The 22,511-nt window shown below is 40.6% G+C and overlaps 7 non-coding genes and 4 pseudogenes across 7 annotated transcripts; 4 read left to right on the forward strand and 7 right to left on the reverse strand.

The window, feature by feature from the left end:
* The first annotated feature begins 648 nt into the window (after positions 1-648).
* LOC149937967 (5S ribosomal RNA) lies at positions 649-767 on the forward strand. The gene has a single exon (XR_016481839.1). It is a non-coding gene; the product is annotated as a 5S ribosomal RNA (ribosomal RNA).
* Positions 768-2,681: 1,914 nt separating this feature from the next.
* On the reverse strand, positions 2,682-2,869 carry LOC149937968 (U2 spliceosomal RNA). Its single transcript, XR_016481728.1, has one exon. It is a non-coding gene; the product is annotated as a U2 spliceosomal RNA (small nuclear RNA).
* Positions 2,870-4,398: 1,529 nt separating this feature from the next.
* Positions 4,399-4,542, reverse strand: LOC149937969 (U2 spliceosomal RNA; annotated as a pseudogene).
* Positions 4,543-5,682: 1,140 nt separating this feature from the next.
* LOC149937970 (5S ribosomal RNA) lies at positions 5,683-5,801 on the forward strand. The gene has a single exon (XR_016481840.1). It is a non-coding gene; the product is annotated as a 5S ribosomal RNA (ribosomal RNA).
* A 1,918-nt stretch (positions 5,802-7,719) lies between these two features.
* On the reverse strand, positions 7,720-7,909 carry LOC149937971 (U2 spliceosomal RNA). The gene has a single exon (XR_016481666.1). It is a non-coding gene; the product is annotated as a U2 spliceosomal RNA (small nuclear RNA).
* Positions 7,910-13,189: 5,280 nt separating this feature from the next.
* Positions 13,190-13,348, reverse strand: LOC149937972 (U2 spliceosomal RNA; annotated as a pseudogene).
* Positions 13,349-14,490: 1,142 nt separating this feature from the next.
* LOC149937973 (5S ribosomal RNA) lies at positions 14,491-14,609 on the forward strand. The gene has a single exon (XR_016481842.1). It is a non-coding gene; the product is annotated as a 5S ribosomal RNA (ribosomal RNA).
* Positions 14,610-16,531: 1,922 nt separating this feature from the next.
* LOC149937974 (U2 spliceosomal RNA) lies at positions 16,532-16,707 on the reverse strand (annotated as a pseudogene).
* Positions 16,708-18,437: 1,730 nt separating this feature from the next.
* LOC149937975 (U2 spliceosomal RNA) lies at positions 18,438-18,575 on the reverse strand (annotated as a pseudogene).
* A 1,144-nt stretch (positions 18,576-19,719) lies between these two features.
* Positions 19,720-19,838, forward strand: LOC149937976 (5S ribosomal RNA). The gene has a single exon (XR_016481843.1). It is a non-coding gene; the product is annotated as a 5S ribosomal RNA (ribosomal RNA).
* Positions 19,839-21,764: 1,926 nt separating this feature from the next.
* LOC149937977 (U2 spliceosomal RNA) lies at positions 21,765-21,954 on the reverse strand. The gene has a single exon (XR_016481744.1). It is a non-coding gene; the product is annotated as a U2 spliceosomal RNA (small nuclear RNA).
* Positions 21,955-22,511: the final 557 nt, after the last annotated feature.

The following is a 22,511-nucleotide window of genomic DNA, read 5'->3' on the forward strand; positions in this document are numbered from 1 at the left end:
TTAGAGACGTACCTTTTAGGAGTTGTAGGAGGCACCCTAGGTGTTGAAGTATGTTTGGGGTTAAGGATATTTTCATGATCTAAGTTTCATCTTAAACACGTGGATTTGGGACTAGTATTTTCGAGAATTTTGCTTATTTGCCATCATACATTTATTACAAAAATCATTTAAAATAAGAAAAAAGGCGCGGAAAGCCGGAAATATGTGAAGCCTAGGCTAGCAACTACGCTACTAATAAAAATTGACTGCTCTCAATTTCTTACGGGTTTGCCAGATAAATATATTTCTCTAAGACGAAAAACCGGCCAAACCTTCACCTCCTCCGAACTCCAAAGGGGGAAAGCACACCACACCAATTTTATAGATTCGTAAACGCGCCTTCCCAATCGACCGCCATCACCTTACAGTCTACGGGGAGGGTGATGAAAAAAACTGGTTTTGGGGGGGGGGGGGGGGATGAAATTTCTGCGGTAAAGGGCTTGCTCGTTGGTTGTCTGTACGATAATATCGGCGCCCAGTAAACGTTTCTAAAAAGAGTGTATAGAACGTTCTATTGGAGCCGCATGCAGCCGGTGGCCCTCGGCGATCACCAACCTACCAGGACCTGGCTAGTCGCGGCTTGTCCACCGCTATCAATTACACTCTAGCGGCAACGGCCATATCACGCTGAATACACCGGTTCTCGTCTGATCACCGAAGTTAAGCAGCGTCGAGCGCGGTCAGTACTTGGGAGGGAGACCACCTGGGAACACCGCGTGCCGTTGGCTACTCATTTATTTTCGCGGGATGGGATTTGCGTCTTTTAACAGGAAAATACCTTCATCCTATCATTTTGACGCTGCTTTTTTTATGCAATTAAAAGTTCGCCCAGACGATAATATTATTTCGGTCAACTCTTGGCCTTTTTTTAACAACTGGCAGCATCTTCCCGTGAATAAAATACATGTTAGTATCAAAATTGAACAAAATAAAATGGCGAGAAAATTGGTTTTTATTTTATTCTACTTAAGGCTTGTACTTAAAATAGTACTAACTTACTTACTTACTTACTTACTTACTTACTTACTTACTTACTTACTTACTTACTAACTAACTAACTAACTAACTAACTAACTAACTAACTAACTAACTAACTAACTAACGTTTATCTCTAAACAAAAACATTTCCGCGGTAAAATCCACTCTGAAATGGCCTTTTCTGGTTTTGGAATTAAGTCCAAAGTTAAAATTTTATTAACAAATTCTAATTGTGAAATATATTTTTTGTTCTAAATTTTAATCTTAAATGTAATTTAAATAGTTGAATCTAAAAAAGGACTTTTGGAAAATGTTTCATATAAGGTTTTATCATGGGACAGCCGCATGGATTAGGGGAGTAACCCAAAAATACAAAATATCAAAACAAACCACAGACAGAGATATATTTTTTAAACAAAATAATATAGCTAACTTTTATCTATTAATTGTTTTAGGTGATGTAGTTTATGTAAAATATAAAAATGAACCTTGGCACAATATAAATTTAATGTCATGTTTTATTGATACTTAGAAAAAGTAACAAACATTTCAAAAGTCAGATCTTTGAGATCCTTATTAGAAAAATATAACATTTTAAATCCGAACTCCTCTATAAATATTAAAATTATAAATTCCTAATCTACTTTAACAAAAGATATATCATATTAAGTTTAATACTATTAATGTTAGGAATAATCATGACTTTGAGATAAATAGAACAAAAATATTTAATTCCAAATATAGTTAATTATAGAGCAATATATAATAAATGATTTTGTACTTACCAAAAATAAGCCTTGCCACTTTATATCTTGGTAATGTAGCCGCCGCATGGGCGAAGCCGCGGGCGGCGGGCCCCCGGCGGCGACTCACTGTCCACGGAAGACGGGAAGAGAAAAAAAATGGAGAGGGGCTTATTTCGTGTTTTCTCTTTACGCGGAACATCTTGGCTGGAACCCAATGACGTAAAAATGAGGGGCGCGCTGTCTCTACCCACCATACCGAAACCCGCGAATTTACGTTATGAAAACCGGTTCCTTCAGCCAACCACTTAGAACATGCACGATTTACGAACCTTGGGTTACGAATAAAACCACAGGAATAACACAGAACAACCTCTTTTCGCGCCTTTATTTTACCCCTCTTACTTGCCTCCCGCTCGTCGGCCATTGCCTCTGCCCTTAGCGGGGAGTCTAGCATCCACTCCTTGGGTATCCATAATGGAGGATAGGACTGAAAGGGGGAAAACCAAGCACGGACGCGCCCAGGAAAATACCAAGGAGGATAGGAAGGGAGGCGAAGTAGGAGGGATGAACGCGGCAGCATCCTTGTAAGAAGCTTAGCGGCGGAAAAATGGCGGCTAGACGTAGCGTAGCTGCCGCAATCTTGCCGCCATTCATCCCTCCTACTTCGCCTCCCTTCCTATCCTCCGTGAAAATACCGCGAAAAAGAGTGTATAACTAGGTAAAAGAAAATTAAAAACTGGAATCTTTCCGATTCTTCATTATTAACTATTCGACAATAAGGATTTTACCACTTATGACGTCAGAGGGGCAATATATTATAATAAAGAAATAAATATAAAGACAGCCAAATAACATTGCCCGGAAATACTGTGTTGCGCAGTGCGCCATTATAAGACCGTTTGATTTTTGATTTCAAGAGAGAAGTGGGCCGATCCCGGATTTACTGCAATACCAGGCCGACCCGTGGCGGAGGTGGAGCAAGCTCCGACCACTCCGTCGCCGTCCAAAAATAAGTTTAATATCTTGGGCCCCGATGGGACCCGTATCAGATATTAAGCTGATAAGAACAGATACTGAATTAGTTTATTAATTTTCAGTAAAAGTTTACATTTTTACATTTTCGTCATTTATCTTTGTTCGCGTGTTATAATTATTTTAAATTAGCGCGAACAATCGTTAAAAAAGAGAGAAACGGGTACTTATAGAATTAAAAACGAGTAAAAAACTAGGTCAGAAAATAATAAAAATTAGATTTCAATACATATTTTTCCCCTTTTTGGTTTCTTTTTTAGGAGTAGTACTGAGTCTTCGTTTTGGGTAATTTTTTAGGATTTCGCTGATGTCGTCGAGGAGTTTCTCTGCCTGTTGGTTTAGGGGGACGATTCTTGTGGGCGCTCTGGTTTGGATTCTTTCAAATAGGACTTGGAGTTCAGATTTCGTGAGTGGTTTCAGGTCTGGCATCTGCCCATACGCCCATGTTGATGGATCCCATCTGGGACTGGTTGTGGAGCTGGTGGTTTTGTCGCTGACATCGGATTGATTCGTTTTGGTTGCGCTGGTAGATTCTTGCTCAGGTTCGTCGTGATGTGGAGTCGTTTTGAGGGCATCAGCGTAGCCACGGATCTCGGCTGGAGATTCAGGATTCGTTGGGGAGGGTACTGGCGTGGTCAATGACCAGCTTTCTTCAGAACTTTGGGATTCATCAGATGTGGTAAGTATTTTAAGTTTATCTTTTTTCAGGTCTTCGGGAATTTTCGCGTTGGCAACATCCACCTTCAAAGAAGTAGGTGTTGAGCTTCTTGTAGATTCAGGCTCCATGTGTATTGCGTTTATATCCGTAGTTTTTGTCTTTTCAGTCATCTTGCTTTTCTTTACTTCACAGGCAGAGGCAACATGCCCCTCCTGGTCGCAGAAAAAGCACTTCCTGGCCACACCGGTATAATAAACCAGTGCTCTGCTACGCCCAAAATAAAATACATTGGGTATGGTTTTAGTCATTTTAATTTTTACCAGTCGGTCGCCATTTTTAACTCCTTTTAGATCTTTGTATTCGTCAAGGCGATGCGCCTTTATTTCCCCGTACTGTCGTAGGGTCGTCAGAACTGAATCCCACTGAATCCATGATGGAAGCTGTTTTATAGTCAGCCAAACGCCGTCATCCTCGACGCTGGTGATTTTACAGCCCTTGTTGTTGATGGTGAGTTCTCCATAGGTGACAGCTTGTTGTAGAAAGGCCAGAGTCGTGAAGGTAAGTAAAAACGAATTATTACCAACAGGTTGTAAAGTCTCTAAGGAATCAGGTCCCAATTTTTCTTGAAAGGTCCGAGCGACTTCCAAGTAGCCAGCGTCGACGTCCAGTCGGGCGGTCCGCTTTTTCACCTCTGCCGCCATGATGGCTTTAGAGGGGTCGTCAGATGAGAGCAAGTCCCAGGAAGGAACAGCGTCAGGCAGCGATGGCCGTAAACAGCCAAGTCAGGAAAACAGCGTGGAGACCCGGAACAGCAGCGACAGGTAAGTAGCAGCGGAACCAGGACCAGGAGCAGCAGTGGAATCGAGAACAGCAGCGGGATCAGGAACAGCGACGGAACCGGAAACAGCAGCGGCAGCCTCAGGAGCAGGAACAGGAACAGGCACGTCAGGATACCGGCAGGTAAGTCAGCATCGCAGGAACAGGCTGAGAAGCGTATACGTCGCTTAACGGCCTTTCGGCCAAGATTTCAGCGAAATAGCTGGGAACAGATACTACACTTTGATCTTAGCCAAAAGGCCGAGAAGCGATAACCCGCTAGGAGCCGTCACTGTTTAACAAAGTAAAAAGAGAGAATTCGAGCATTTCAAATATTTCATAATTACGTCACCGAATGTTGGTCCTGGTGGGAGATGACAACGTTTGTAGCCATCGCGCGAACAAAGGAGAAGACGATATCTTGAATCCGTGAAAGAGAGGTACACCGCCAGGCCCGGACTGGCACTTTTGGGGTCATCGGCTAGAGACAGTAGAGTGGGCCACTTTACCGGGCCGTATGGAAAAAAAATCTAAATGGTGGTTTATAGGACCATAAATAACGTATTAAGTGTACTAGATTCTACGTCAAACGCGTTTAAATGACCATTTAGGAAAAATTTATTATAAGCGAATAGAGCGTTCTATAAAAGTGGACCATAACCGGTCACTTTTCATACAGACTATAGAGCTGGTTCAGCAGGACTAACAACTTTTGTTATTCTTTGGTTTAAGAGAATTCGGCTTATGTCCTGTCTTTATATGAATATTTTAGAGACGTACCTTTTAGGAGTTGTAGGAGGCACCCTAGGTGTTGAAGTATGTTTGGGGTTAAGGATATTTTCATGATCTAAGTTTCATCTTAAACACGTGGATTTGGGACTAGTATTTTCGAGAATTTTGCTTATTTGCCATCATACATTTATTACAAAAATCATTTAAAATAAGAAAAAAGGCGCGGAAAGCCGGAAATATGTGAAGCCTAGGCTAGCAACTACGCTACTAATAAAAATTGACTGCTCTCAATTTCTTACGGGTTTGCCAGATAAATATATTTCTCTAAGACGAAAAACCGGCCAAACCTTCACCTCCTCCGAACTCCAAAGGGGGAAAGCACACCACACCAATTTTATAGATTCGTAAACGCGCCTTCCCAATCGACCGCCATCACCTTACAGTCTACGGGGAGGGTGATGAAAAAAACTGGTTTTGGGGGGGGGGGGGATGAAATTTCTGCGGTAAAGGGCTTGCTCGTTGGTTGTCTGTACGATAATATCGGCGCCCAGTAAACGTTTCTAAAAAGAGTGTATAGAACGTTCTATTGGAGCCGCATGCAGCCGGTGGCCCTCGGCGATCACCAACCTACCAGGACCTGGCTAGTCGCGGCTTGTCCACCGCTATCAATTACACTCTAGCGGCAACGGCCATATCACGCTGAATACACCGGTTCTCGTCTGATCACCGAAGTTAAGCAGCGTCGAGCGCGGTCAGTACTTGGGAGGGAGACCACCTGGGAACACCGCGTGCCGTTGGCTACTCATTTATTTTCGCGGGATGGGATTTGCGTCTTTTAACAGGAAAATACCTTCATCCTATCATTTTGACGCTGCTTTTTTTATGCAATTAAAAGTTCGCCCAGACGATAATATTATTTCGGTCAACTCTTGGCCTTTTTTTAACAACTGGCAGCATCTTCCCGTGAATAAAATACATGTTAGTATCAAAATTGAACAAAATAAAATGGCGAGAAAATTGGTTTTTATTTTATTCTACTTAAGGCTTGTACTTAAAATAGTACTAACTTACTTACTTACTTACTTACTTACTTACTTACTTACTTACTTACTTACTAACTAACTAACTAACTAACTAACTAACTAACTAACTAACTAACTAACTAACTAACTAACTAACGTTTATCTCTAAACAAAAACATTTCCGCGGTAAAATCCACTCTGAAATGGCCTTTTCTGGTTTTGGAATTAAGTCCAAAGTTAAAATTTTATTAACAAATTCTAATTGTGAAATATATTTTTTGTTCTAAATTTTAATCTTAAATGTAATTTAAATAGTTGAATCTAAAAAAGGACTTTTGGAAAATGTTTCATATAAGGTTTTATCATGGGACAGCCGCATGGATTAGGGGAGTAACCCAAAAATACAAAATATCAAAACAAACCACAGACAGAGATATATTTTTTAAACAAAATAATATAGCTAACTTTTATCTATTAATTGTTTTAGGTGATGTAGTTTATGTAAAATATAAAAATGAACCTTGGCACAATATAAATTTAATGTCATGTTTTATTGATACTTAGAAAAAGTAACAAACATTTCAAAAGTCAGATCTTTGAGATCCTTATTAGAAAAATATAACATTTTAAATCCGAACTCCTCTATAAATATTAAAATTATAAATTCCTAATCTACTTTAACAAAAGATATATCATATTAAGTTTAATACTATTAATGTTAGGAATAATCATGACTTTGAGATAAATAGAACAAAAATATTTAATTCCAAATATAGTTAATTATAGAGCAATATATAATAAATGATTTTGTACTTACCAAAAATAAGCCTTGCCACTTTATATCTTGGTAATGTAGCCGCCGCATGGGCGAAGCCGCGGGCGGCGGGCCCCCGGCGGCGACTCACTGTCCACGGAAGACGGGAAGAGAAAAAAAATGGAGAGGGGCTTATTTCGTGTTTTCTCTTTACGCGGAACATCTTGGCTGGAACCCAATGACGTAAAAATGAGGGGCGCGCTGTCTCTACCCACCATACCGAAACCCGCGAATTTACGTTATGAAAACCGGTTCCTTCAGCCAACCACTTAGAACATGCACGATTTACGAACCTTGGGTTACGAATAAAACCACAGGAATAACACAGAACAACCTCTTTTCGCGCCTTTATTTTACCCCTCTTACTTGCCTCCCGCTCGTCGGCCATTGCCTCTGCCCTTAGCGGGGAGTCTAGCATCCACTCCTTGGGTATCCATAATGGAGGATAGGACTGAAAGGGGGAAAACCAAGCACGGACGCGCCCAGGAAAATACCAAGGAGGATAGGAAGGGAGGCGAAGTAGGAGGGATGAACGCGGCAGCATCCTTGTAAGAAGCTTAGCGGCGGAAAAATGGCGGCTAGACGTAGCGTAGCTGCCGCAATCTTGCCGCCATTCATCCCTCCTACTTCGCCTCCCTTCCTATCCTCCGTGAAAATACCGCGAAAAAGAGTGTATAACTAGGTAAAAGAAAATTAAAAACTGGAATCTTTCCGATTCTTCATTATTAACTATTCGACAATAAGGATTTTACCACTTATGACGTCAGAGGGGCAATATATTATAATAAAGAAATAAATATAAAGACAGCCAAATAACATTGCCCGGAAATACTGTGTTGCGCAGTGCGCCATTATAAGACCGTTTGATTTTTGATTTCAAGAGAGAAGTGGGCCGATCCCGGATTTACTGCAATACCAGGCCGACCCGTGGCGGAGGTGGAGCAAGCTCCGACCACTCCGTCGCCGTCCAAAAATAAGTTTAATATCTTGGGCCCCGATGGGACCCGTATCAGATATTAAGCTGATAAGAACAGATACTAAATTTGTTTATTTAGTGTTATAACAAAGTTACATTTTCCGCGTTTATTTACAAATTAAATTATCGCGAGAAAATTAAGATATAAACATACATTTCTTGTTGTGAGAGTCAAAAAACTATTATTTGTAAAAAACGTTAAAATTTGTTTTCTTTAGAAAAGGGAAAATGTTATAGCATCTGATTAAAAAATTTGTCAAGATTTAACACAAAAATTAATTGGAAATAAACCAAAGTTTCAAATACATTATAAATAACTATATACAAAGGTAAATACGTATAAGTGTGGTAAAAAGTGGTCAATAAAGCCTTTAAATTCATTGGGTAATTAAAGACTTAATTTAGAGAAGAAGGTACGTTAACCAACCATTTAAATGGACAATATAAGGAACATTTTTTTCAGGGTTTTTAGTAATCCCACGGGATTTTTGCAGGTAAGTATTTAAAATTTAATTATTTTAAATAACAAATCTCGTTTAAAAGAGTAGTTTAAGTTTATGGTTTTCGATTGTGACCACTGGTTTCTGGTCATTACTCCATTTTTCAACAAAGGTCACGAGAGGAAGCCGACAATAGTCTGCCCGCGCCCGCCGCAGAATCTCGTTTCGAACCCTTTCTAAGACAACAAAGGCTGGAACAAATTTGCTTTCAAATAGCTTCTTGTTACGGGCTTTCCAAACTTGGAATTTAATTTCTGTAAGTATTAGGGAAAAAACATAGATGAGGGGGAGAGGGACCGGTAGGGGAGCGTGATATAAAACAGTTTTAATAGATATAAAATTTAATCCAAAGAATTGTCGAAGTGTATTTAATAGCATTTTTGCGTTATCGCATTGGTACATTAAATGTATAGTGGTTTCATTGCTCTTACAAAAAGGGCATTCTCTGGTTTTTGCCATACTGCGTCCAAACAATAAGTCTCGAACAGGGAGCACATCGTGGATAACTTTAAACAAGAAGTCGCGACGAGAGCCTTCTATGGCCCTCGCCCCCGTTCGTCTAAACGCGACTGTCCAGTTTATTTCTGGTTTCATAGAAACCATTCGTGGTGTGGCCTTAATGGCCAATTTACTAGATATTTGGGCGTGACTTAAGTCCGACAACTTTTCATTCGTTTTTAATTTGCTTTTAACAATTACTGCCGAATTTTTAGCCTCGACGTAATTATGACCAATTTCGGCCGCATGCGGGATTTTCAAGTCCCATTTCACACCGAAGACAGTTTTGGCACAGGTAGACAAATGGTAAGTTACCGATTTATTCACACAGTGTTTTTCTTGCATTAGACAGTTCAAAGTTCGTGATAAATTTAAACTCGAAGTAATTGTCCGAAGGTGAGGTACGTTAATACCGCCATCTGACACGGGTAAGTACATGGTATTCCTATTGACTAATTCGGTTTTACCGTCCCAAATAAATTTAAACATTAATTTTTCTAATTGAATTAGCGTCTCTTTTGAGAATTTCACCAGCGGAATAGGATATGTAAGCCGGGGTATCGCTACCTGATGCAATAGTTGGGCTTTACCAATAAATGACATTGACAATTCGCGCCATCTCTCGATGGAATCTTTAAACCGGGTTACATAATTATTTTCATTACTTGGATCGATACTCATATTATTAAAAAGTATTCCCAATATTTTAACATTTCCATTACTAATGGTAAGAGGCAAATTGTTAACAATTTCTTTATGGCCAACGCCTAATCGAATAATTTTCGATTTTTGCTTGTTTAAAAGGCTACCCGACATTTCACAATAATTTTGCACTTCACCTACGGTGTCATTTATACATTCTAGATCTTCACTCAGGCAATTAACATCATCTGCGTGGGCTGCATATTTCAACTGTTCCTCGACCGAAACCCCTGGACAGGAAAGACCGCGTATCAGGGGGTTCGAGTTTATTCTAAACAGTAGCGTTTCAACGCATAAACTAAATAGAACGGGAGAGAGGGGGCACCCCTGCCTTACACCTCTCCGTACTTGGAATTCCTTGGACAACGAATTATTGATTAAAATACGACTCGTATTACCTGTATAAAGGGTGCGAATAAAAGCTAAAAAATTTGGCCCAAACCCAAAATTATCTAGTACGTTAAAAATAAAAGAATGATCCAAACGATCAAACGCTTTATTAAAATCTATCGAGAGTAAGTACCCCGCCTGACCACGAGCATTAAGTGATTCTATCGCGTCTCGTAATAAAACAAGATTGTGATAGCTCACTCTACCCTTAACCCCGCAGGATTGCCCACGACCGATCAATTGGTCGGTGACACGACTAACTCGGTTTTCAAAGACCTTCGCTATCAGCCTTCTATCTAAATTTAGGAGCGTGATTGGACGCCAAAACTCTACAAAATGTTTAAAAAGATCGTCTTTGCAAAGGAGTGAAATATTCCCTGTTTGCATAGACTCAGGAAAAGACCCCGCCTTCAGAGCAGCATTTACCACAAGGGTAAGCATGGGACCAATTAGTCCCCAATATTGTTTGTAAAATGTAACGGTTAAACCGTCTGGCCCAGGCGCTTTCCTGGCTTTGAAAGATTTAAGAGCGTTTAACAATTCTAGCTGGGTTACGTCTCCTTCTAATTCCTCCCTGGCTTCCTCGGATAAACGAGGAAGCCCGGGTGGACGTTCGAAGGATCGAACCGGCTCGGCTTCGTACAATTTCGCGTAGTAATCGATGAAGGCGGACTCGATGACGTCAGGGTCGTTACGCCGGACACCATCAACCTCGACCTCGCCGATAACCCCCTTCTTACGGGCCCCCTTAGCTTGTAAATAGAAAGCGGAGGAGAAGTTTTCCTCTCCGCTCAATTCTACTCCTTCCCTAGAACTGACCAAATACTGGTACTTTTGCGTATACTGCTCTTGCAGTAGGGTCTTTACCTGTTCTTCCGCGGAACACAAAAATACATTTTTAACGGGGGCCCTGGCTAATAAACCCAACGCCCACCGATAAAAATTAGCACACCTGCGCTCGTTCGACGCGACCAATTTCCCCTTTTGTTTGAGAAAGTTAGAGATTTGCACTTTAAAATTATCCCAATCATTAAAGTCGTGTAATTTATTTAAAAGTGATCGAATTTCATTTTCGATACTTTTATCGTTCTCGTCGACGGGGGTGAGGAGTTTGTCGTTAAGACGCCAAACTCCCCGCCCCCGAGGAATTCCCCCACTAACTCCGACACACACTTGTAAAAGGCTGTGGTCAGAGAAACCCACGGGTAAAATCTGGATAGAATTCAAAATAAACTTAAAATCGTTACTAAAATATAAATAATCGAGTCGGCTTTTTACGTAGTCGTTTTTCCAAGTAAAACCAGGCGTAGAAGGAAAAGTGCGACGCCAAGCGTCGATTAAATTTAAATTGGTTATCACTGAGGACAGAGCGTCGGTACTGGGGTCGGGGTAAAAAGTTCCCCCTTCCCTGTCCAAGCTCGGGTCACGGACACAGTTGAAGTCACCCCCAATAATTAAGAACAGATACTGAATTTGTTTATTTAAAATTCGTTGTCAAGGTTACAAGTGTCCGCGTTATTAAAAAATTTAAATTATCGCGAACACTGTATTAAACAAAAAAGGGATTAATGCATACATCAGTCAAAGCGCTAAACGAGCGTAAAAATACTTGTCGTTCCAAAAATAAAATTAGGCGCGATAATTTACAATACTATTTACAGTTATCTACATGTCGAGTGAAGGTTAGTAAATATAATTTACTTCAGGTATTAGTATCCTATAAATTAATTTAAATTTAAGCATACAATTCTAATTTTTTCTTTTTGTTTTTCAGGTTCTACAGTTTTAAAGGTAAGTATATCAGGTAAGTTTTTTTTTTTTTCAATAGGGTCTAAATAATTTTGCATTTTCTTTTACAGGGTAAACAGGTTCCGCGGTACGTATCAGGTGAGTTATTCATATTAAGCATACAATAATCTATTAAAATTTATATAACTTGAACTTTTAAAATTGTAAAGTTAAAATTTACAATAAAAGCGTATTTAAAACTAAGAAAGTAATTTAAAAACATAATTACATATCACCATAAGGGCCTATTTTTTCCCTTTTTTGGTAAATGTTCCTGATGGGGAAGTCTGTACTCGTTTCCTGCGAGTTTGCAAAGTTTGACGTGCCTCAGTTAAGAATTCTTCACGCCATCTGAGTAGCTCAGGTGACTCCGTGACAAAGTTTCCTGCACGCTGGCAAAAGTTCTCTATTTCGCAATCGGTCATTTCTGTAAACTGCCAATCTCGTTCGTAGATCGGACTCTCGTATACTGGGTGTTTCGAGTTGGGAGATGGCTCTGGAACGGGTGTGCGCTGTGGCGGAGTCTTCACAGCGTTTGCGTAGCCGTTAGACATTTTTGGCAATTCAGATGCTTTAAGGGAAGACTTTGGCGAAGAGAGACTCCAGCCATCTTCACCCCCCTCAAAACACCCTACTTCTGGTACAGATTCGTCCATCTGTTCTTGATGGTCAACAGCATCGATAGCGGTTTCCCGTTCTGCCAGTGGTGCTGGGGTCGAGTTTCTTAAGTTGCCAGTGTCTTCGGGGGCTGGAATATGTCCTTGGATGTCCGAATCTTCTGGAGCTGATTGCGCCTTTTTCTTTTTCTTCTTCGGGCAATCCCGAACCTGATGACTGTCTTTACGGCAGTAAAAACACATTCGCTGGACACCTTGATAGACAAGTTGGATGCGATGCCCGCTGATGGTCATCAGGTTCGGGATTGGACTCTTGATCTTTACTTCTAGCCGCCGATTTCCATTGCGGACGTCTTTTAACGGGCCTTTTTGAAATGTTTCCCATGTTTCTGAGAGTACCTCACAATAATTCTTTAAGGCAGATTTCAGAAAGGGTAGCTCCCACCAGCTGGGAGCATCCTTGATTGTTATCTGCGTAACCGGATCGGCGACTCCAACGATGTTGAGGTGCTTGTCACCGACAATAATGCCGGCATCCACAGCCTTCTGATAGCAGAAAGCATCTTTAAAGGTGATCTGGCATTCCGCTTTTCCAATCATCTGGAAGACGGTGATACTCTTGGGGCCAATGCAGTCGAAAAGAGCTACAGCCAAATCTTCTACATTGACCCCGTCGAACTTGATTCTTGCCGTGGCCTTCTTGGAGGACGAAGGCTCGGACTGTGGTTTACACGGCAGCGACGACACGGCAGGCATGGCGACGATGGTGGTGACCGCCGAAGCGGAAACCGGATACTCAGGAACCGCTGGGATGAGCCAAACAGCGACTGGAACGCAGGAGCAGGAACAGGAACTTCAACTGGCACAGGAACTGGGTCGGTGTAGAATGCCAAATCAGCTTGGCAGGTAGACGAGCAGGCACGTATAACTCGCCTTAAAGGCGTATAAACACTTCTCGGCTCAGACTAAGATCGCGGTATAGAACTGATATTGGAAACAGATACTACACTTTGATCTTAGCCAAAAGGCCGAGAAGCGATAACCCGCTAGGAGCCGTCACTGTTTAACAAAGTAAAAAGAGAGAATTCGAGCATTTCAAATATTTCATAATTACGTCACCGAATGTTGGTCCTGGTGGGAGATGACAACGTTTGTAGCCATCGCGCGAACAAAGGAGAAGACGATATCTTGAATCCGTGAAAGAGAGGTACACCGCCAGGCCCGGACTGGCACTTTTGGGGTCATCGGCTAGAGACAGTAGAGTGGGCCACTTTACCGGGCCGTATGGAAAAAAAATCTAAATGGTGGTTTATAGGACCATAAATAACGTATTAAGTGTACTAGATTCTACGTCAAACGCGTTTAAATGACCATTTAGGAAAAATTTATTATAAGCGAATAGAGCGTTCTATAAAAGTGGACCATAACCGGTCACTTTTCATACAGACTATAGAGCTGGTTCAGCAGGACTAACAACTTTTGTTATTCTTTGGTTTAAGAGAATTCGGCTTATGTCCTGTCTTTATATGAATATTTTAGAGACGTACCTTTTAGGAGTTGTAGGAGGCACCCTAGGTGTTGAAGTATGTTTGGGGTTAAGGATATTTTCATGATCTAAGTTTCATCTTAAACACGTGGATTTGGGACTAGTATTTTCGAGAATTTTGCTTATTTGCCATCATACATTTATTACAAAAATCATTTAAAATAAGAAAAAAGGCGCGGAAAGCCGGAAATATGTGAAGCCTAGGCTAGCAACTACGCTACTAATAAAAATTGACTGCTCTCAATTTCTTACGGGTTTGCCAGATAAATATATTTCTCTAAGACGAAAAACCGGCCAAACCTTCACCTCCTCCGAACTCCAAAGGGGGAAAGCACACCACACCAATTTTATAGATTCGTAAACGCGCCTTCCCAATCGACCGCCATCACCTTACAGTCTACGGGGAGGGTGATGAAAAAAACTGGTTTTGGGGGGGGGGGGGGGATGAAATTTCTGCGGTAAAGGGCTTGCTCGTTGGTTGTCTGTACGATAATATCGGCGCCCAGTAAACGTTTCTAAAAAGAGTGTATAGAACGTTCTATTGGAGCCGCATGCAGCCGGTGGCCCTCGGCGATCACCAACCTACCAGGACCTGGCTAGTCGCGGCTTGTCCACCGCTATCAATTACACTCTAGCGGCAACGGCCATATCACGCTGAATACACCGGTTCTCGTCTGATCACCGAAGTTAAGCAGCGTCGAGCGCGGTCAGTACTTGGGAGGGAGACCACCTGGGAACACCGCGTGCCGTTGGCTACTCATTTATTTTCGCGGGATGGGATTTGCGTCTTTTAACAGGAAAATACCTTCATCCTATCATTTTGACGCTGCTTTTTTTATGCAATTAAAAGTTCGCCCAGACGATAATATTATTTCGGTCAACTCTTGGCCTTTTTTTAACAACTGGCAGCATCTTCCCGTGAATAAAATACATGTTAGTATCAAAATTGAACAAAATAAAATGGCGAGAAAATTGGTTTTTATTTTATTCTACTTAAGGCTTGTACTTAAAATAGTACTAACTTACTTACTTACTTACTTACTTACTTACTTACTTACTTACTTACTTACTTACTTACTAACTAACTAACTAACTAACTAACTAACTAACTAACTAACTAACTAACTAACTAACTAACGTTTATCTCTAAACAAAAACATTTCCGCGGTAAAATCCACTCTGAAATGGCCTTTTCTGGTTTTGGAATTAAGTCCAAAGTTAAAATTTTATTAACAAATTCTAATTGTGAAATATATTTTTTGTTCTAAATTTTAATCTTAAATGTAATTTAAATAGTTGAATCTAAAAAAGGACTTTTGGAAAATGTTTCATATAAGGTTTTATCATGGGACAGCCGCATGGATTAGGGGAGTAACCCAAAAATACAAAATATCAAAACAAACCACAGACAGAGATATATTTTTTAAACAAAATAATATAGCTAACTTTTATCTATTAATTGTTTTAGGTGATGTAGTTTATGTAAAATATAAAAATGAACCTTGGCACAATATAAATTTAATGTCATGTTTTATTGATACTTAGAAAAAGTAACAAACATTTCAAAAGTCAGATCTTTGAGATCCTTATTAGAAAAATATAACATTTTAAATCCGAACTCCTCTATAAATATTAAAATTATAAATTCCTAATCTACTTTAACAAAAGATATATCATATTAAGTTTAATACTATTAATGTTAGGAATAATCATGACTTTGAGATAAATAGAACAAAAATATTTAATTCCAAATATAGTTAATTATAGAGCAATATATAATAAATGATTTTGTACTTACCAAAAATAAGCCTTGCCACTTTATATCTTGGTAATGTAGCCGCCGCATGGGCGAAGCCGCGGGCGGCGGGCCCCCGGCGGCGACTCACTGTCCACGGAAGACGGGAAGAGAAAAAAAATGGAGAGGGGCTTATTTCGTGTTTTCTCTTTACGCGGAACATCTTGGCTGGAACCCAATGACGTAAAAATGAGGGGCGCGCTGTCTCTACCCACCATACCGAAACCCGCGAATTTACGTTATGAAAACCGGTTCCTTCAGCCAACCACTTAGAACATGCACGATTTACGAACCTTGGGTTACGAATAAAACCACAGGAATAACACAGAACAACCTCTTTTCGCGCCTTTATTTTACCCCTCTTACTTGCCTCCCGCTCGTCGGCCATTGCCTCTGCCCTTAGCGGGGAGTCTAGCATCCACTCCTTGGGTATCCATAATGGAGGATAGGACTGAAAGGGGGAAAACCAAGCACGGACGCGCCCAGGAAAATACCAAGGAGGATAGGAAGGGAGGCGAAGTAGGAGGGATGAACGCGGCAGCATCCTTGTAAGAAGCTTAGCGGCGGAAAAATGGCGGCTAGACGTAGCGTAGCTGCCGCAATCTTGCCGCCATTCATCCCTCCTACTTCGCCTCCCTTCCTATCCTCCGTGAAAATACCGCGAAAAAGAGTGTATAACTAGGTAAAAGAAAATTAAAAACTGGAATCTTTCCGATTCTTCATTATTAACTATTCGACAATAAGGATTTTACCACTTATGACGTCAGAGGGGCAATATATTATAATAAAGAAATAAATATAAAGACAGCCAAATAACATTGCCCGGAAATACTGTGTTGCGCAGTGCGCCATTATAAGACCGTTTGATTTTTGATTTCAAGAGAGAAGTGGGCCGATCCCGGATTTACTGCAATACCAGGCCGACCCGTGGCGGAGGTGGAGCAAGCTCCGACCACTCCGTCGCCGTCCAAAAATAAGTTTAATATCTTGGGCCCCGATGGGACCCGTATCAGATATTAAGCTGATAAGAACAGATACTGAATTTGTTTATTTAAAATTCGTTGTCATGGTTACAAGTGTCCGCGTTATTAAAAAATTTAAATTATCGCGAACACTGTTTTACACACAAAATTCCAGAATTTCTGACGTCGCCACTATCGTTAAAAGGTAAGTATTTACAATTATTCAAGTATAAACGGGACTGAAACATTTTAATATACAAAAGAGTTATTTTTTCACCGATTTGTTTTGGTCAAGGTAAGTGGTTTTTTTTTGATTTCACATTCTAGGCATATTTTTTTAGTTTTAACAATTTTCTTTTCATTTTTACAGGGTAAACAGGATCCGAGGTAAGTATACGGTAAGTATAACATTTAAGCATACCATTTTTTTTTAAACTATAGACATTTAATATTTACAAAATCAAAACTTTAAATAATGTAAAGTTAAAAGCGTATTAAAACTAAAGATAAAACGTAAAGAGTCATTAAAAACATATTTACATATCATATTCAGGGCCTATTTTTTCCCTTTTTTGATGTGCGATTCTGATGGGGAAGTCTGTGGTCGTTTCCTGCGACTTTGCAAGGTGAGGCGCGCTTCAGTCAGTGATTCTTCACGCCATCTAAGTATTTCTGGTGACTCTGTGACCAAGCTTCGTGCACGACGGCAAAAGTTCTCTATTTCCTGTTCGGTCATTGTCGACCAATTCCAATCTCGTTCGTAGATCGGTTCTTCATATGCTGGGTTTTTCGAAATGGGAAAGAGCTCTAGAACAGGTGTGTGCTGTGGCGGAGTCTTCACTGCGTTTGCGTAGCCGTTGGACATTTGCGGCAAATCAGATGGTTTTAGGGAAGATCCTGGTGAAGAGAGACTCCAGCCATCTTCACCCCCCTCAAAACATCCTGCTTCCGGTACAGATTCTTCCATCTGTTCTTCGTGGACGGCAGCGTCTGTGATAGCTGCCCCTTCCTGTGGTGGTGGTGTGGTTTCGCTCCCCAGATTGACAGCGTCTTCGGGGGCCGGAATATGGCCCTGGATGACCGAATTTTCTGGAGCTGGTGGCGCCTTTCTTTTCTTCTTAGGACAATCCCGAACCTGATGACTGTCTTTACGACAGTAGAAGCACATTCTTTGGACACCTTGATATACGAGCTGAATGCGATGTCCGCTGATGGTCATCAGGTTCGGGATTGGGCTCTTGACCTTGACTTCAAGGCGGCGATTTCCGTTTCGGACATCTTTAAGCGGGCCTTTCTGGAAGGTTTCCCATGTTTCCGAAACCACTTCGCAGTAGTTCCTCAGAGCGGCTCGCAGGAACGGTAGATCCCACCAGCTAGGCGCATCCTTCATGGTGATTTGAGTCACCGGGTCTGCAACTCCTATGATGCTTAGATGCTTGTCGCCGACAATTATACCGGCATCTACGGCCTTCTGATAACAGATAACGTCCTTGAACGTAATCTGACATTCAGATTTAGCCAGCATCTGGAAGACGGTGATGCTCTTGGGGCCAATGCAGTCGAAAAGAGCTACAGCCAAATCTTCTACATTGACCCCGTCGAACTTGATTCGTGCCGTGGCCTTCTTGGAGGACGAAGGCCCGGACTGTGGCTTGCACGGCAGAGACGACACGGCAGGCATGGCGACGATGGTGGAGACCGCCGAAGCGGAAACCGGATACTCAGGAACCGCTGGGATGAGCCAAACAGCGACTGGAACGCAGGAGCAGGAACAGGAACTTCAACTGGAACAGGATCTGGGTCGGTGTAAAATGCCGACTCAGCTTGGCAGATAGACGAGCAGGTACGTATGACTCGCCTCAAAGGCGTATAAACACTTCTCGCCCCCCGACTAAGATCTCGGTATAGCACTATTGAAAAACAGATACTACACTTTGATCTTAGCCAAAAGGCCGAGAAGCGATAACCCGCTAGGAGCCGTCACTGTTTAACAAAGTAAAAAGAGAGAATTCGAGCATTTCAAATATTTCATAATTACGTCACCGAATGTTGGTCCTGGTGGGAGATGACAACGTTTGTAGCCATCGCGCGAACAAAGGAGAAGACGATATCTTGAATCCGTGAAAGAGAGGTACACCGCCAGGCCCGGACTGGCACTTTTGGGGTCATCGGCTAGAGACAGTAGAGTGGGCCACTTTACCGGGCCGTATGGAAAAAAAATCTAAATGGTGGTTTATAGGACCATAAATAACGTATTAAGTGTACTAGATTCTACGTCAAACGCGTTTAAATGACCATTTAGGAAAAATTTATTATAAGCGAATAGAGCGTTCTATAAAAGTGGACCATAACCGGTCACTTTTCATACAGACTATAGAGCTGGTTCAGCAGGACTAACAACTTTTGTTATTCTTTGGTTTAAGAGAATTCGGCTTATGTCCTGTCTTTATATGAATATTTTAGAGACGTACCTTTTAGGAGTTGTAGGAGGCACCCTAGGTGTTGAAGTATGTTTGGGGTTAAGGATATTTTCATGATCTAAGTTTCATCTTAAACACGTGGATTTGGGACTAGTATTTTCGAGAATTTTGCTTATTTGCCATCATACATTTATTACAAAAATCATTTAAAATAAGAAAAAAGGCGCGGAAAGCCGGAAATATGTGAAGCCTAGGCTAGCAACTACGCTACTAATAAAAATTGACTGCTCTCAATTTCTTACGGGTTTGCCAGATAAATATATTTCTCTAAGACGAAAAACCGGCCAAACCTTCACCTCCTCCGAACTCCAAAGGGGGAAAGCACACCACACCAATTTTATAGATTCGTAAACGCGCCTTCCCAATCGACCGCCATCACCTTACAGTCTACGGGGAGGGTGATGAAAAAAACTGTCTTTGGGGGGGGGGGGGGGGGATGAAATTTCTGCGGTAAAGGGCTTGCTCGTTGGTTGTCTGTACGATAATATCGGCGCCCAGTAAACGTTTCTAAAAAGAGTGTATAGAACGTTCTATTGGAGCCGCATGCAGCCGGTGGCCCTCGGCGATCACCAACCTACCAGGACCTGGCTAGTCGCGGCTTGTCCACCGCTATCAATTACACTCTAGCGGCAACGGCCATATCACGCTGAATACACCGGTTCTCGTCTGATCACCGAAGTTAAGCAGCGTCGAGCGCGGTCAGTACTTGGGAGGGAGACCACCTGGGAACACCGCGTGCCGTTGGCTACTCATTTATTTTCGCGGGATGGGATTTGCGTCTTTTAACAGGAAAATACCTTCATCCTATCATTTTGACGCTGCTTTTTTTATGCAATTAAAAGTTCGCCCAGACGATAATATTATTTCGGTCAACTCTTGGCCTTTTTTTAACAACTGGCAGCATCTTCCCGTGAATAAAATACATGTTAGTATCAAAATTGAACAAAATAAAATGGCGAGAAAATTGGTTTTTATTTTATTCTACTTAAGGCTTGTACTTAAAATAGTACTAACTTACTTACTTACTTACTTACTTACTTACTTACTTACTTACTTACTTACTTACTTACTTACTAACTAACTAACTAACTAACTAACTAACTAACTAACTAACTAACTAACTAACTAACTAACGTTTATCTCTAAACAAAAACATTTCCGCGGTAAAATCCACTCTGAAATGGCCTTTTCTGGTTTTGGAATTAAGTCCAAAGTTAAAATTTTATTAACAAATTCTAATTGTGAAATATATTTTTTGTTCTAAATTTTAATCTTAAATGTAATTTAAATAGTTGAATCTAAAAAAGGACTTTTGGAAAATGTTTCATATAAGGTTTTATCATGGGACAGCCGCATGGATTAGGGGAGTAACCCAAAAATACAAAATATCAAAACAAACCACAGACAGAGATATATTTTTTAAACAAAATAATATAGCTAACTTTTATCTATTAATTGTTTTAGGTGATGTAGTTTATGTAAAATATAAAAATGAACCTTGGCACAATATAAATTTAATGTCATGTTTTATTGATACTTAGAAAAAGTAACAAACATTTCAAAAGTCAGATCTTTGAGATCCTTATTAGAAAAATATAACATTTTAAATCCGAACTCCTCTATAAATATTAAAATTATAAATTCCTAATCTACTTTAACAAAAGATATATCATATTAAGTTTAATACTATTAATGTTAGGAATAATCATGACTTTGAGATAAATAGAACAAAAATATTTAATTCCAAATATAGTTAATTATAGAGCAATATATAATAAATGATTTTGTACTTACCAAAAATAAGCCTTGCCACTTTATATCTTGGTAATGTAGCCGCCGCATGGGCGAAGCCGCGGGCGGCGGGCCCCCGGCGGCGACTCACTGTCCACGGAAGACGGGAAGAGAAAAAAAATGGAGAGGGGCTTATTTCGTGTTTTCTCTTTACGCGGAACATCTTGGCTGGAACCCAATGACGTAAAAATGAGGGGCGCGCTGTCTCTACCCACCATACCGAAACCCGCGAATTTACGTTATGAAAACCGGTTCCTTCAGCCAACCACTTAGAACATGCACGATTTACGAACCTTGGGTTACGAATAAAACCACAGGAATAACACAGAACAACCTCTTTTCGCGCCTTTATTTTACCCCTCTTACTTGCCTCCCGCTCGTCGGCCATTGCCTCTGCCCTTAGCGGGGAGTCTAGCATCCACTCCTTGGGTATCCATAATGGAGGATAGGACTGAAAGGGGGAAAACCAAGCACGGACGCGCCCAGGAAAATACCAAGGAGGATAGGAAGGGAGGCGAAGTAGGAGGGATGAACGCGGCAGCATCCTTGTAAGAAGCTTAGCGGCGGAAAAATGGCGGCTAGACGTAGCGTAGCTGCCGCAATCTTGCCGCCATTCATCCCTCCTACTTCGCCTCCCTTCCTATCCTCCGTGAAAATACCGCGAAAAAGAGTGTATAACTAGGTAAAAGAAAATTAAAAACTGGAATCTTTCCGATTCTTCATTATTAACTATTCGACAATAAGGATTTTACCACTTATGACGTCAGAGGGGCAATATATTATAATAAAGAAATAAATATAAAGACAGCCAAATAACATTGCCCGGAAATACTGTGTTGCGCAGTGCGCCATTATAAGACCGTTTGATTTTTGATTTCAAGAGAGAAGTGGGCCGATCCCGGATTTACTGCAATACCAGGCCGACCCGTGGCGGAGGTGGAGCAAGCTCCGACCACTCCGTCGCCGTCCAAAAATAAGTTTAATATCTTGGGCCCCGATGGGACCCGTATCAGATATTAAGCTGATAAGAACAGATACTGAATTTGTTTATTTGAAATTCTGGTCAAGGTTACAAATGTCCGCGTTAATATTAATTAATTTATCGCGAACACTGTATTTAAACAAGATGAAAGAATTGTTACATACATCAGTCAAAGCATTAGCGAGCGTTACAATACTTGTTCCAAGAATAAAAAATTAGACGTGATTATATAAAAAACTATTTACAGATAAAAAACTATTTACAGATTATCTACATGTCGAGCGAAGGTAAGTAAATATTATTTACTTCTGATATTTGTATTACTTTACATTTAAGCATACAATTCTATTTTTTTTTCCTTTTTTTTCAGGTTCTACAGTTTGAAGGTAAGTATATCAGGTAAGTTTTTTTTCTCTTTACAATAGGGTCTAAATAGTTTTTTCTAATAAATTTTCTTTTACAGGGTAAACAGGTTTCGCGGTACGTATCAGGTGAGTTTTTCATTTAAGCATACAATAAACTAGTAAAAGTTATATAACCAGAACGTTTTAAAATTGTAAAGTTAAAATTTACAATAAAAACATTGAAAACTAAGAAAGTAATTTAAAAACATATTTACATATCCCAATAAGGGCCTATTTTTTCCC

The sequence above is a fragment of the Leiobunum rupestre genome, chromosome 6 (genome assembly GCF_980474605.1).
Source record: "Leiobunum rupestre chromosome 6, qqLeiRupe1.1.hap1, whole genome shotgun sequence".
NCBI lineage: Eukaryota > Metazoa > Arthropoda > Arachnida > Opiliones > Sclerosomatidae > Leiobunum > Leiobunum rupestre.